General features: G+C 54.3%; 1 long non-coding RNA gene and 2 other non-coding genes across 3 annotated transcripts in view; 2 read left to right on the top strand and 1 right to left on the bottom strand.

Annotated features, from left to right (window-relative positions):
* LOC126643085 (uncharacterized) overlaps window positions 1–9,810 on the top strand; it is a 34,628-nt gene extending 24,818 nt beyond the window's left edge. The window contains exon 4 of the long non-coding RNA XR_007629669.1: window positions 9,439–9,810. This is a non-coding gene — a long non-coding RNA (uncharacterized LOC126643085). The remainder of the gene's footprint in view (window positions 1–9,438) is intronic.
* A 1,043-nt stretch (window positions 9,811–10,853) lies between these two features.
* On the top strand, window positions 10,854–10,926 carry TRNAV-CAC (transfer RNA valine (anticodon CAC)). Its single transcript has one exon. It is a non-coding gene; the product is annotated as a tRNA-Val (tRNA).
* A 331-nt stretch (window positions 10,927–11,257) lies between these two features.
* On the bottom strand, window positions 11,258–11,329 carry TRNAG-UCC (transfer RNA glycine (anticodon UCC)). The gene has a single exon. It is a non-coding gene; the product is annotated as a tRNA-Gly (tRNA).
* Between the last annotated feature and the right edge of the window lie 1,073 nt (window positions 11,330–12,402).

Here is a 12,402-nt window from a genome sequence, read left to right as displayed (position 1 = left end):
AGCGGCTCCAGCCTCGGGGGAGCGGGGACAGCTCTGCCTGCCTTTATCCCGTTAAACCCCCCGTGCGTGTGCTTGAACCGCTGACACCGAGACCGTCGCGAACGTAATGAGGACAAAGAGGTGACCGCGAGGAATGTGCCTGTCCTTGGTGGGGTCGGTGCTCCCACCAGAGGCCTCTCAGCTGCTGCAGCACTTGAAAGGAGAGTGTTGTAAAAATAAAGCCCGTGCAAAAACAGAGTAAACAAGGGGCTTGAGAGCTGGGTCTGTCAGGGACTAGAGCAGCTCGTGAGGGGAGGCTAAGGGGAGGGAAAAAATAAAAAATAAAATAAATAAAAACAAGCCGAAGAGCAAACAAGAGCACTGGAGGCGGTATTTTCATAAGCATTAAAAGCAGAACCTGTGCTCCGTTTTCACAAGGGGTTTGAACGCTTAGAAGTCAGAATCACATGCCCTTCCAATAAAACCTGGGATTCTCTGTCCCTCAGGTGTTTTTTCTCACAGCATGGGGAGCTGCTGCCCCATTGAAATTACCAGGCTGCTTTAAAGGGAAGGAGAAGGATCACTTTTTCACCCAGCACGTAATTAAATTGTGGAGCTCGTTTGCCACAGGATATCGTGTAGCCTGAAAATATAAATAGGTTCAAAAGGTTTTAGACAATGTTATGGGGGTTTGGTCTATCGGTGACGGTTAAAATTAATAGTTTGGATGCAACATCCAGGCAGGGCCTGCAGATTGCTGGAAGATACAAAACTGCAGGTGGGAGAAGCCTCAGTCTTTACACACCCTCATAACCTGTCCTGAGGATCCTCCTGTGCCTCCATCCTGGGCCAGAATGCTGGGATGAGGATGTGTCTGCTGTGGATCTGTCAGACCATGTTTATGGTCCTAAACATACCAAGAATCACCAGTTTTGGGCTTTCAGAGGGATCTTCAAAATCAGTCATTTACTAACCCTGGTCCTGAGGGACCCTCATCCAGAGGAAGTTGTGCCTGCCCATGGAAGGCTGGAATGAGGTGAGCTTTAAGGTCCCTTCCCAAACCATTCTGTGATTCTACAGCTCTGTGAATCTGATTTATTCTGCTGCACATGAGATGCTGTTGCCTCTAAATCCTGACAGAATTGCCCCTCCATGGAACTCACCTCCAACAGTCAGTTTAGGGTTATTTGGCACGGGATCTGAACCCAATGTCCTTCCCTGCAGGGAGATTCCAGAGGAAGGTGCTGAAAGCAAGACCTTTGTGCCCCAACAGTGCAATGTAACCGTGTAACAAGACTCCAGTTCAGATCCCACCAGGCAAAATCAGAAAACCTGTGGTCCTTGTGCTCTGAAGGGATTTTTCAGGCACTGCTGCCCCACGTGCCCACCTCAGGAGAAAAGCAAACGGTGCATGAGGGAAGGTGTGGAGGCAAATCCTGCTGTCCCAGGCGGGGCTGTCAGTGTGGAGCATCTCCAGCACCCTGAGAGGTGCTCAGCTGGAGCAGGATGAGTGAGCACAGGGGGAGAACCAGGGTTAGGAACCACGGCGGGGTCAGAGCAAGGGTTGGACTGGATGATCTCAGAGGTCTTTGCCAACCCAGTTGATTCTGTGATTCCAACAGACAAGATCAAATCCCAGTAATTGTTCCTGGTCTGTGTGAGCTCCTCTTGTTGGGGTTCCTGGAGACCAGATCCAAGCCACAACACGCCTGTTCTGCATTTATCCACGTCCCTTCTCCATTTCTCCTCCCCTCCATATGTCTTCTCCTCTGCTCTTCTCTCTTCCCCTCTGTCTCTGCCCTCCCCTCCCTGCACCCCACACTCCAGCTCCAACACCCAAGCCTTGTTTTGGATGAAAATGATGAAAAATAAACCCCTTGTGAGGAGCTGCAGCGAGTGCTCTGCCAGAGAGCGTGGTCTTATTCATTAGGGGAATGGTCTTGTATGCATTTGGGCCTGTTATCAGTAACACTCCAAAGGGAAATGGACTACTTAAACCTATTATATCACTGCTTTATTCACCATGTGCTGCCATTTACCTCCTACATGATGCTGGGCTCTAATAGCACCAGTTCTGAGAAACCCTGCACATTAGCCACAAGCAGCTCATTAATTCCACTGTTTTCATTCTTGTAAAAAAAAAAAAAAAAAAAAAAAAAAAAAAAAAAAGAAAGAAAGAAAAAGGGGCTCCAAGCACATGAGAGCTCAGATGCTGAGGGCTCAGCCAGCACCAGAACAGCTCTGTTGTGCCAGCAGCTCTGAGAGAGCCCCAACAGAACAGCACTTTCTGCTCCTGGGGCACACAGGGGGAGTTTGAGGGGGGGACAGGGATGTGCACCAGGGAACGGGACAGAGCTGCCAACCAGCAGCTGCCAGGGGGAAAGCTGGAGAATCCCCCTCCTGGAGGCTCCAAGCCAGGCCCGTGTGTCCTTCCCCAGGCTCAGATCGTGGCTGTTGATGCAGCTCCATCCCAGGGTGTCCATTGTCCCGGCCGGAGGGGAAGGAAATGGAAGGCGTGGCTCGACCTCCAGCACACGGAGAGGAATCCACGAGCAGAGTGGGGACCGGCAGAATCAATTCCGAGCGGGCACAATGAGCTCTGCCTCGAGAGCCCTTGAAGAAAATGAAAGGCCCCGCGTCCCAGCCCCGAGGCACAGACCGGGGAGTCCTTTTGCTTCCGCACAATCACCCAGAAAGCGGCAGCCGCATCTGCTCCATCAGGGACAAGAGCCCTGCTGAGGGCCGGGGTTTCTCTCCTTACCCCGCTGCTCCTCGCTGAGGAGCTGAGCTGCTCCACCTCCTGGCTGCGGGCTCCCTGTCCCTGCTCCTCCATCCTGGGGCACAGCCCGCTGGAGAACAGGGCAGGGGCTCCAGACACGGCTATTCCTGCTGGAAAACAGGGCACGGGGGTTCCAAACATGGTTATTCCTGCTGGAGAACAGGACAGGGGCTACAGACAGGGCTATTCCTGCTGGAGAACAGGACAGGGGCTACAGACAGGGCTATTCCTGCTGGAGAACAGGACAGGGGCTACAGACAGGGATATTCCTGCTGGAGAACAGGGCACGGGGGTTCCAAACATGGTTATTCCTGCTGGAGAACAGGGCAGGGGGCTCCAGACACGGTTGCAGGGATGGGATTTCTGCTCAGGCTGTTTCTGGTGTCGTGAAACAGAGCAGGTTTTACTGAGCTGCCTGATCTCCAGCCAGCTCTGAGCAGTGGGGGTGAGAGGCCCCAGCCCCAGGGTTGCCTCTGCCCCTCTCTCCTCTCCCCTCCAGCCCCAGCCCAAGCTGCCCTGCTAAAAGCCACAGAAAACCAGGCTGCAAACCCCCTCTCCCCCACCTCTTGCATCTCCCTGCCCCACCTGAGGCCCTGTTTTCCCTTTTGATGCTTCTAATGAAACTAAGTGGCTGCAAGCAGAAAGTTTCCACCTTCTGCCTCGGGGCTGATTACTGCCGAGCTGCCACCGGCAGCATCCCGGGGATGGGAACCCTCAGGGGAGGGGATGAAGTGAGATGCTCCGTGCCCTCTGCTCACCCAGCACCATTAGAGGGCTGCCTGCCCAGCCTGGCAGAGCAGGAGCCGGTGCTGGGGCGGGGGCTGGGATGGCTGACACCCTCCCCAGTCCCCAGTGCAGCAGCAGGACCCAGAGGGGAAGGGGTGAAGTTCTTTGCTCAGCAATCTTGGCCAGTGCTGCTCGAGGGTCTCACCTGCTATTTTTGTGTGTGTGTGTGTCACAGCCCCTGGGCAGAAACGCTGAGGCTGAGCAAGCTGAGCTCACCAGGGTTTCCAGATGAACAGGACACCCCAAAAATCACACTTCTTCGACTCTTAGGAGGCAGGCTGCTGCCTCGTTATTCCTTCTGCAGTTCAGGAGCACAGTGCACACCCAAAACTTGGTTCCAGGGAAGGTCAGTGCCCAACACCTCCACCAAACACACCCTGTGTTCCTCAGCAGCCCAGGCACCAGTGGATTCATCATGGACCAGGCTCCTGGCACTTCTCCTGTCCCTGTTGAAAATTCCCTCTGGATTGCTCCTTTCACCCACGTGCTTTCTTCCAAACAAAGGGCTTCCCAAACATCCTGACCTCAGGCTGGATGCTGATGGAGTTCAGGGCTGGTTGATCCTATGGTGCCTGGCCCTCTCTGGCTCCTGGGTTACGCTCCTGCACCTCGGAGTTCCCGGCTGTTCCTGGAAATTGGGGTTGTGCCAGCAGGGCTGAGTTACCCCAAGATCACCTTGCTGATGGGAGGGGAAAGTAAACAAGATTCTGCTCAGCACTGCAGAGACCAACTGCTCCAGCGTTGCCTGGCAGATGGGGCCCAAGAGGGAGACCATCTGTTTCCGAGTGAGGCCCTAAATTTCTCCCTGTGAGATCCCAGGCTGGAGATATCCAACGGAGTTCAAGGGGCACAGAGGAGCAGCCATGGCCTGGGTTGCTCCTTCAGTCCTCGGTGAGCACCTTGCAGAGCTGAGCCAGGTCTCAGACCCTGATTCCATGGGCTGCTGAGTTCCTGCAGCATTCCTATTCCCTACATTTATTTTTCCTCCCTCTCCCTTCCTCTTGGCAGTCCTTCCCACGTGTGTGCAGCGTTTCCCACCGCAGGGCAGGGCAGGGGCTGTGTGGCTCCCCTGCCACCAGCTCTGCCCTCTGCCCACCCCGCTCTCCTCATCCCAAAAAGCCCAGCTGGCTGTGCCAAGGCCACCTGCCCCATCCCTGGCTGGTGGCACTTCCCCTGGCTCCTCCAGCACTTCCCAGTGATGCCAGAGATGGTTAAAAACAGGCACTGCCAAGGAGGTTGCAGAAATGCTTGTTAGACCTCAGGGCAGGGGCTGGCACCTCAGAGGGAAGGGGATGACATCCAGGGAAAGCTGGAGAAGGAAAGAGCAATCTGCTGATAAGTCAGCACGTCTGGGAAGCTGGGAACATATTGCACTGAACCCACAACAACACCTTGAGCAGCGGGGTGGTGGCTTCCATCTGGCCTCGTGCTGAGCTCGGGCTCTCTCATCCCTTTCCCCCCTGCATCCAGGGAATCTGAGGCTTTGGGATGGCACAGCCTGGGAAGAGGAGCCTTCCAGGGAGAGCAGGGAGCTGCCACACCTCAGCTCAGCCTCTTGGCTCTCCTTTTGCCCCAGCTCCATCCTCCTCGGTCTGGGAGGTGGGAAGGCACTGGAGCTCTTTGCTTAATTAGTAGTAACAGCTGAAGCTCTTGAGAAACAAAAAGCTCTTCTCTCTTTCTCTCTCTCTCTCTCTCTGCCCCACTTTTCCTTGGGAGCCAGGGCTGGGGAGCAAATTGCTTGGAAGCCAGAAAGCGCCCTGGATCTTGTCACCATGGCTGCACAGACACAGCCTCCTGTTATCTCCAGAGGAACAAAACCCTCCTCCCACCCTCTCCTGTCTCAGCTGGAGCTGATACAAGAAGAAGAAACAAACAAAATAAACAATAATAATAATAAAATACTCCGACCCAAACCAGCAAATAAATACCCAGGGAATGAACCAGCCTCTGTAAAACATCTTAGTTTCTGCAGTGGGTTTTGGGTTGTTGGGGAGATGAAGGACTCCAATGAGGATTTCAGGTTGGAGAGTGCACCTCAGGAATACTGGGATTTACACAGTCACGACTTGGGAGCATCCCAGATGCTGCCATTTGCTGGAGAGTGACAACCTCTAGCTGTCTACACCTAACTGTGTAGCTGTGATTCATGTCTATTTGTGCATGGGTGCACCATCAACATGATTAAACTGGATTTTTTGGTCTTTTTGTTTGGAACCCACAACCATCACACCTGTAAGCTGTGGACAGTTTTGTGCTGGAGTTTTGCCTCTCCTGCCTCTGCAGGGAGAGGCACCAGAGGAAGCAGCGAATGAATCACAGAACAAATCAGGTCATAGAAGCGTGGAATACCCTGAGCTGGAAAGGACCCAAAAGGATCATCAGTCCAGCTCCAGGCCCTGCACAGACACCCCAACAATCCCTCAGAGTGTTGTCCAAACGCTCCTGGAGCTCTGGCAGCCTTGGGAATTAAGCATTCCATGGGGAGCCTGGGCAGTGCCCCACCACCCTCTGGGGAGGAAGAACCTTTTCCCTGAGATCCATCCCAAACCTCCCCTGACAGAACACGGATTTTTGTGCTTTTTTACCCCTTTTTTACCCTGCTTTTGTTATGTGCCCACTTCCAGCCTCACTGCAGTGAGCACAGGGGCTTTGGGAAGTGAAACAAAGTGAAACCCAAACTGGGCCTTTGCCTCTGTGCTGGTTCCCCTGTGCTCTCACAAAAAAACGTGCCAAACAGTACAGCAGCAGAGCAGGGAAAACTAGCAACCATATATTTGTATTTTGAGCGAAATTAGGGCTATTATGGTCGCTCCAGACGGGCTTCCTACAGGAACTGGGTGGATAATTTCACAGGCATCAGAGCTCTGACCATCTGGCGAACGGGAACGTACCTTTTAGCAACATGTCTCGTTTTGGCTCGGTGCCTCCAGGGCCACCTCCCCACAACAGGCACTATTTCAGTGCTTAATCACACTCGCTGTTAAAAAAAGGAGGCCTTATTTTTAGTGCCTGTCGTTCCAATATCCCCCAATATCCCACTGCCTGTGCCCATAGGAACGGGTGTGTTCAAATCAGCCTGGGGATTGTGTAGGACACTGAGGGTCAGGTGAGGGCCCAGAGGGGCTCAAAACTGTCTTGGGTTTCTGAAAAAAAAAAAAAATCATTCATGTGTGAACAAACAAATGGAGGGGAGTAGGAATAACTGATAACTCAGAGTTTAACCTAGTTTTCTCTTTTTGGCACTGGCTGGCACACTCAGTGCTTTGGCTCACCTACTTTTTTACTATCAGTAGTAGGAATGATACTGCTTGTAACTGTAGCATGAAAATTACCACTTTGTAACACAACAAGCATTTTGCTTAAGCATTGTTTTTGTTTATAGCTTTTTTTTTTTTCCTTGCAACTGCCAAAGAATACTGAGTTGAGCTTTCAAAAAGGCTGAATTAAGGGGCTGATTATGAATTTCCACTTTTCCACACCCCGTATTTTCTCCCATCAGCAGTTTTTTGGCCCAGCTGGAGCAAAAGTGTTACCTGTAAAAGTCCAATTTGGGGCACAAAAGACCATTTTTGTGTGAGAGGTTTCTGCCTGAGAGACTTGAAGGGGGTGAAGCCTTGTTTTTAAACTTACCTGCATATGGATTCACCTGGATAAACTCATTTGAACCAGGACAGCAGCTTGCTGGGAAGATCAGGCCTTTGTTGGTAGCTCTGAGCACGCTGTTATTGCTCATTAAACGCTGCTCTCGTGCCCTCCTGCAGCCAGATAAACACGAACATCTGCATTTCCATTTTAATCAAGGCACTATGGATATTAATGGAGCTGGGGTGAGAACTGGGACAGGGCTCCAGTGCTCACAATCCTCCTGGAAAACTCTCCCCAGGGCCTCTGTCTGAAGGCAGACACTGGGATGGCTTTGAGAACCTTCAGTTCAGAGGTAATTTTGAAGGAGTTGTTGGTTTTTCCCCAAACTCAGTGAAATTCTCGTGCAGGATTTCACAGCACACCAGGTGCTCAGGCCAGCAGTGGAGTTTTGGTGAGCATATGAAGGGAAAGAAATTGGAAACCTTGGGAAACGCTGGGGATTGCAACCCAGGTCATGGAATCATGGAATATCCCGAGTGGGAAGGGGCCCAGAAGGATCACCAGTCCTGGCCCTGCACTGGACAACCCCAACAACCCTATATGATCAACAGAACTTTGGGCTAGAGCTCAGGGAGGATGTTATGGGTCAAGACCAGTAGAATCATGGAATCATGGAGTCATTGACGTTGGAAAACAATGCAGAGATCATCAAACCCAGCCATCAACCCAGTACCACCAAACCATGTCCCCACATGCCACATCCACATGCCACATCCATGTCTTTTGAAGGCTTGCAGGGTTGGTGACTCCACCACTGCGCTCAACAGCCTGTTCCAGTGTTTAACAACCATTTCTATGAGGAAATTTTTCCCAATATTCAACCTGATCCTCCCCTGGCACAGCTTGAGGCCGTTCCCTCTCCTCCTGTCCCTTGTTCCCCTGGAGCAGAGCATGAGTCCCCCCGGCTGCCCCCTCCTGTCAGGGAGCTGTGGAGAGGGAGAAGGTCCCCCCTGAGCCTCCTTTTCTCCAGGCTGAGCCCCCTCAGCTCCCTCAGCTTGTCCTGGTGCTCCACCCCTTCCCAGCTCCGTTCCTTTCCCTGGACACACTCCAGCCCCTCAATGTTTCTTGTCCTGAAGGGCCCAAAACTTGTCCCCCCTTTGCCTCATAACCACTTCTGGTTAAAAGCCAGTTCCAAGGGCACAGGGCTGTGGTGTGGCAGAACCAGCTGACGATTCTCTTTCTGCACAGGCAGCATTTGACCTCTCTGTCCCCTTGCTGACCACGTTGCCCCTTTAATGCCTCGGCATCACGTGCTGGCTGAGTGTCTGCCCCCTCTGCTGCCACCACGCACACCCCTCGTCCCCCCGAGCGCCCACAGCTCCCCGGCATCTGTGCCACTTGCTTGGCCTCTTTTCCTTTATGCTGCTCCCCTCCACCGTCGTGTGACTGCTATTGTGTGGTCCCCGCCACACAAAAGGCAGCCTGACCTAATTTAAATCAGCGCTATTGAAGCCCGTTCTTGTTTTATCTCGCAGCACAAGGGCTGCGCTCCCCATTTCAGAGGGAGGCGAAATGAATGCCTAATTGGGGGGCGGGGGGGACGGGTATTGTGCAAGGCAAGCGTTGTCTCCCGGCCCTGATTGTCAGCTCTCCTGCTCCACATAGTGCTCCCAGCTCCCCTCTTGGAACAGGGAGTGGAGGGAGGAAAAGGGGAGAATGGGACTGTGTGGCGAGGCAGGGAAACAAAGCCGAGCGTGGCCGAGGCTGGGGGAGGGCTCCTCGCTCAGAAAGGGCAGATGCTGGTGAGAATAGAAGGAAATATCCATCCTTCACCTCCAAATGAGTCCCCCGGTGTTTTAGGTTTTTTTTTTCCCCTGGGTATTTATGTGACAGTCCTTCCTGGTGCTCTGGGCACTGCCCGTGGGGAGGGGGTGAGGCAGAGGGGGCTCCCAACACTCGCAGCGGGTGGAAGTGCAGGGAGTGGGATGAGGCAGGGGCTTGGAGGGGAGACTGAAGAGCTGCCAGGCTCTTTGTCCTGCGGGCAAAGTTGGAGCAGTCCCTGACAACGGGTCTTTGTCAGGAAAGCAGGAACATCCCCGGGAGCCATTCCAGCTGGTGGGAAGAGGAAGCTTTGTGTGGGCCCCCAAAGGAGCATCCAGAGCCCACGACCCACCTACACACGGTGTGTCCCAAGGGTACCAGAGCCCAGCGCTGCCTGAAGGAGGGACCACCGCGGGGTCTGTGTGGTTTGGGAGGGAACACTCACAGCACTTTGTCTTTCATTGAATTCCTGCCTCTTCCTCCCACAGGTTCCTTCCAAGAGCCTCCTCCCTGGCGCTGTCTGCTCTGCAGCTCCTTTCCCGAGATGAAAGAGGCCCGTGGAAGAAAACGAACCCCAAATTTTAATCTTTCCACGAATGGTCTTGGGGCACTTTACAGCTCCACTTCCTCAAGGGAGGGGACTTTTCCCCCAGCTCTAGATTAGGTTTGTCCCCAGCACTGATGCTCAGTGCTCTCTGCAGCTGCAGGCAGAAAGAATTTCGCTCCAGGATGTTCAACAACAACACGAAGCAAACAAGGCCCAAGACATCAGGTTTGTTGTGGGCTTGGATGTAACATCATAATCCTTGTCACAAGTCAGATCAGAATAAAGCACTGGCAACTCCTGAAGTTAAATGACATGTGACAACCTCCCGTTTGGCCCCAAATAGAGATCAGCTACAAAATTGTAAAATTGAATTGCAAAATTTAGATTTTATTAAGAGCAAGTGTTATTAAAAGTGAGATTCTTCTTGTTTTCATCTGGTTTCATGATTCACTTCTGCCTTCTAAGCTTTTCTCTGCAGCCAGCAGAGCATAAAACACACTTCAACCAAGAAAACAACACAGGGAAAAATAACGCTCATGTTACCAGCTGATTGCAAGGGCCGAGGTCTGACCGAAAAGAGAAGGATGCGTAAATTGTTAACACTGCAGTAAGGTAAAAGAAGAGGAACAAACATATTCCTGGAACCATCTGGGATTGTCAGCTCCTGACTGAGGATGAGGAGGCCCTGGCACAGGTTTTACCAGAGCAGCTGCGGCTGCCCCATCCCTGGAAGTGTCCAAGACATGGTTGGAGCAACCTGGGCTGGTGGAAGGTGTCCCTGCCCATGGCTTTAAGGTCCCTTCCAAATGAAACCATACTGCAATTTTCTGATTCTGTGATGAGAAGAGTCTGGCCCGGTAGAGAAGCTTCATTTGCAGGGAGGGGAAACTTCCCCCAGAGCCAGGAGCCCACCAAGGCCTGTCCTTGGGGGCCGTTCCTCCGTCCCCTGGGCCAGGGGGATCCTCTCCCTCCTGGGCATCTCTCCAGGGAGCTCCACTCCCTGTCGCCACTATTCTACCGACATCTGGTGGCAGCTGCTTTACAGAAAAACAGGCATTTCTTCAGCAGAGCCCTGCGCCCCCTCAGCGGGAACCTCCCCGCGGGGCTGTGCCCTCCGTGAGGGGAGCCCCGAAGCGCTGCCCGGGGACGCGCAGCTCTGCCACCTCCTGAGGCGAGCGGGGCTGTGGGAGCGCTAATGACTCATTAACGCGAATCGCTGGAGTCCCGCGCGGCGCCTCGTCGGTGTTTGGGGAGGGTTTTATTTGAGGTTGCCGTGAGGGACAGCGGCGTCCCCTCAGCCGCTGTGGCGGGAAAGAACGAACATGGGACACCGTCCGAAACCCCTTCATACAGCGGGTTTCCGTAGTGTAGCGGTTATCACGTTCGCCTCACACGCGAAAGGTCCCCGGTTCGATCCCGGGCGGAAACACCTCGTTTTCTTTCCACGGGTGCTATTTTTTAGTTTGGTTTGTTCTGCGGGTGTTTTTACGGTTTGGGTTTTCTGGCTGATTTTTTACCTTTTTTATTTTTTTTCTTTTCCTTCTGATTTATTTATTTATTATTCCCACCAACGGTTGGGGGACCCCACCATGAGCTGTGACAGCACCGTGTGCCCCATCACTGACCAGCGGGGCTCATCACGGGGGGTGAAAAGTCCGCCCCGCGTTCCCGTGGCGTGTCATATCACTTCGGAACGGGTGAGAAACGGGAAAAAAAAAAAATAAAGGGAAATAAAAATAAAGGGGGTTAAAAAGGGAAGTTGCGTTGGCCGGGAATCGAACCCGGGTCAACTGCTTGGAAGGCAGCTATGCTAACCACTATACCACCAACGCTTCACGACAATGGCTCTCCCGGCTTCCCTCATCAACGTTAACCCAGCGGGCCCCAACCATTCTCCGGGAACCACGGGGGAGGGAAGCGCAGCTAGAGATGAGAACAGCTCCACAGTTGCAATAAATCTGACATAGGGGCCCGTCTCCGAGGCTGAGTGGGGAGGAATCTTCCCTCCGTGCTTTTTCCCCCTCCTCTGTCAGCCTTAATTCTCTCTGTGCCCCCCTCACTGTGGAGAACTTCACTCATTGTAACGGGCTGCCCGGAGAGGCGGCGGAGCTTAAGGACCAGACTCAAGCGCCCTGCTCCAGCGGTGTCGGACCGCAGGCTGGATTCGACGACCTCAGAGGTCTTTCCCAACCTCGCTGGGTTCCGTGTCATTCCGTAAATAGTTCCGTCTTCCCCTCCCTTCCCTTCCCTTCCCTTCCCTTCCCTCACGCGCGGAGTTGGTTCCGCCCAGCCCGGGCGCGCTCCCGCCTCCCTCCCTCCCTCCCTCCCTCCCTCCCTCCCTGCCGGGCGCGCTCCCGCCATTTCCGCCGCCGGGTGAAGGGTCGCGCCGTGGCCGCCGCCGCCGCCCCCGCGCCCCCGTTTTTTTTTTGGTGTTTCTTTTTTTCTCTCCCGGGGCTGCCCCGCGCCCGGGACATGGAGCGGCACTGACGGGCCCGCCGCCGCCGCTGCCCCCTCCTTCCTTCCTTCCTCCCTCCCCTGCCCGCCCGCCCTCCCTCCCGCACTGCAGCCGCTCCCTCGGCGCCTCTCTCACCCCCCACAGCCCGCCCGCCACGGGAGGTCTCCACGCCCCGCGGTGAGTGAGGAGGGGCTGAGGGGAAGGTGGTGGTGGTGGTGGGGTGGGGGGTCCCCGCCTCGGTGCGGGCAGGGGGTTATCGCTGTAAGGGGTGTGTGTGGGGGAGGTTGAGGCGGGCAGGGCGGCTTTGCCCCCTTCATGGGCCGCGTCCCCCTCCCCTGCCCTCGGCTGGGGGTGCCTGAGGGGGCGAGGGAGGGGGGGTTTGGTTGTATCCTTCCCTCAGGGGGTGGGGGCGGCCTTGCCTTGCCCCCGGGGAGGAGGTTTTGCTCACTC

This window comes from Myiozetetes cayanensis, unplaced genomic scaffold, assembly GCF_022539395.1.
Source record: "Myiozetetes cayanensis isolate MyiCay16 unplaced genomic scaffold, myiCay2020 scf26, whole genome shotgun sequence".
Taxonomy (NCBI): Eukaryota; Metazoa; Chordata; class Aves; order Passeriformes; family Tyrannidae; genus Myiozetetes; species Myiozetetes cayanensis.
Note: the sequence above shows the minus strand (reverse complement) of the source record. Positions and strands in the feature narration are given on the sequence as shown.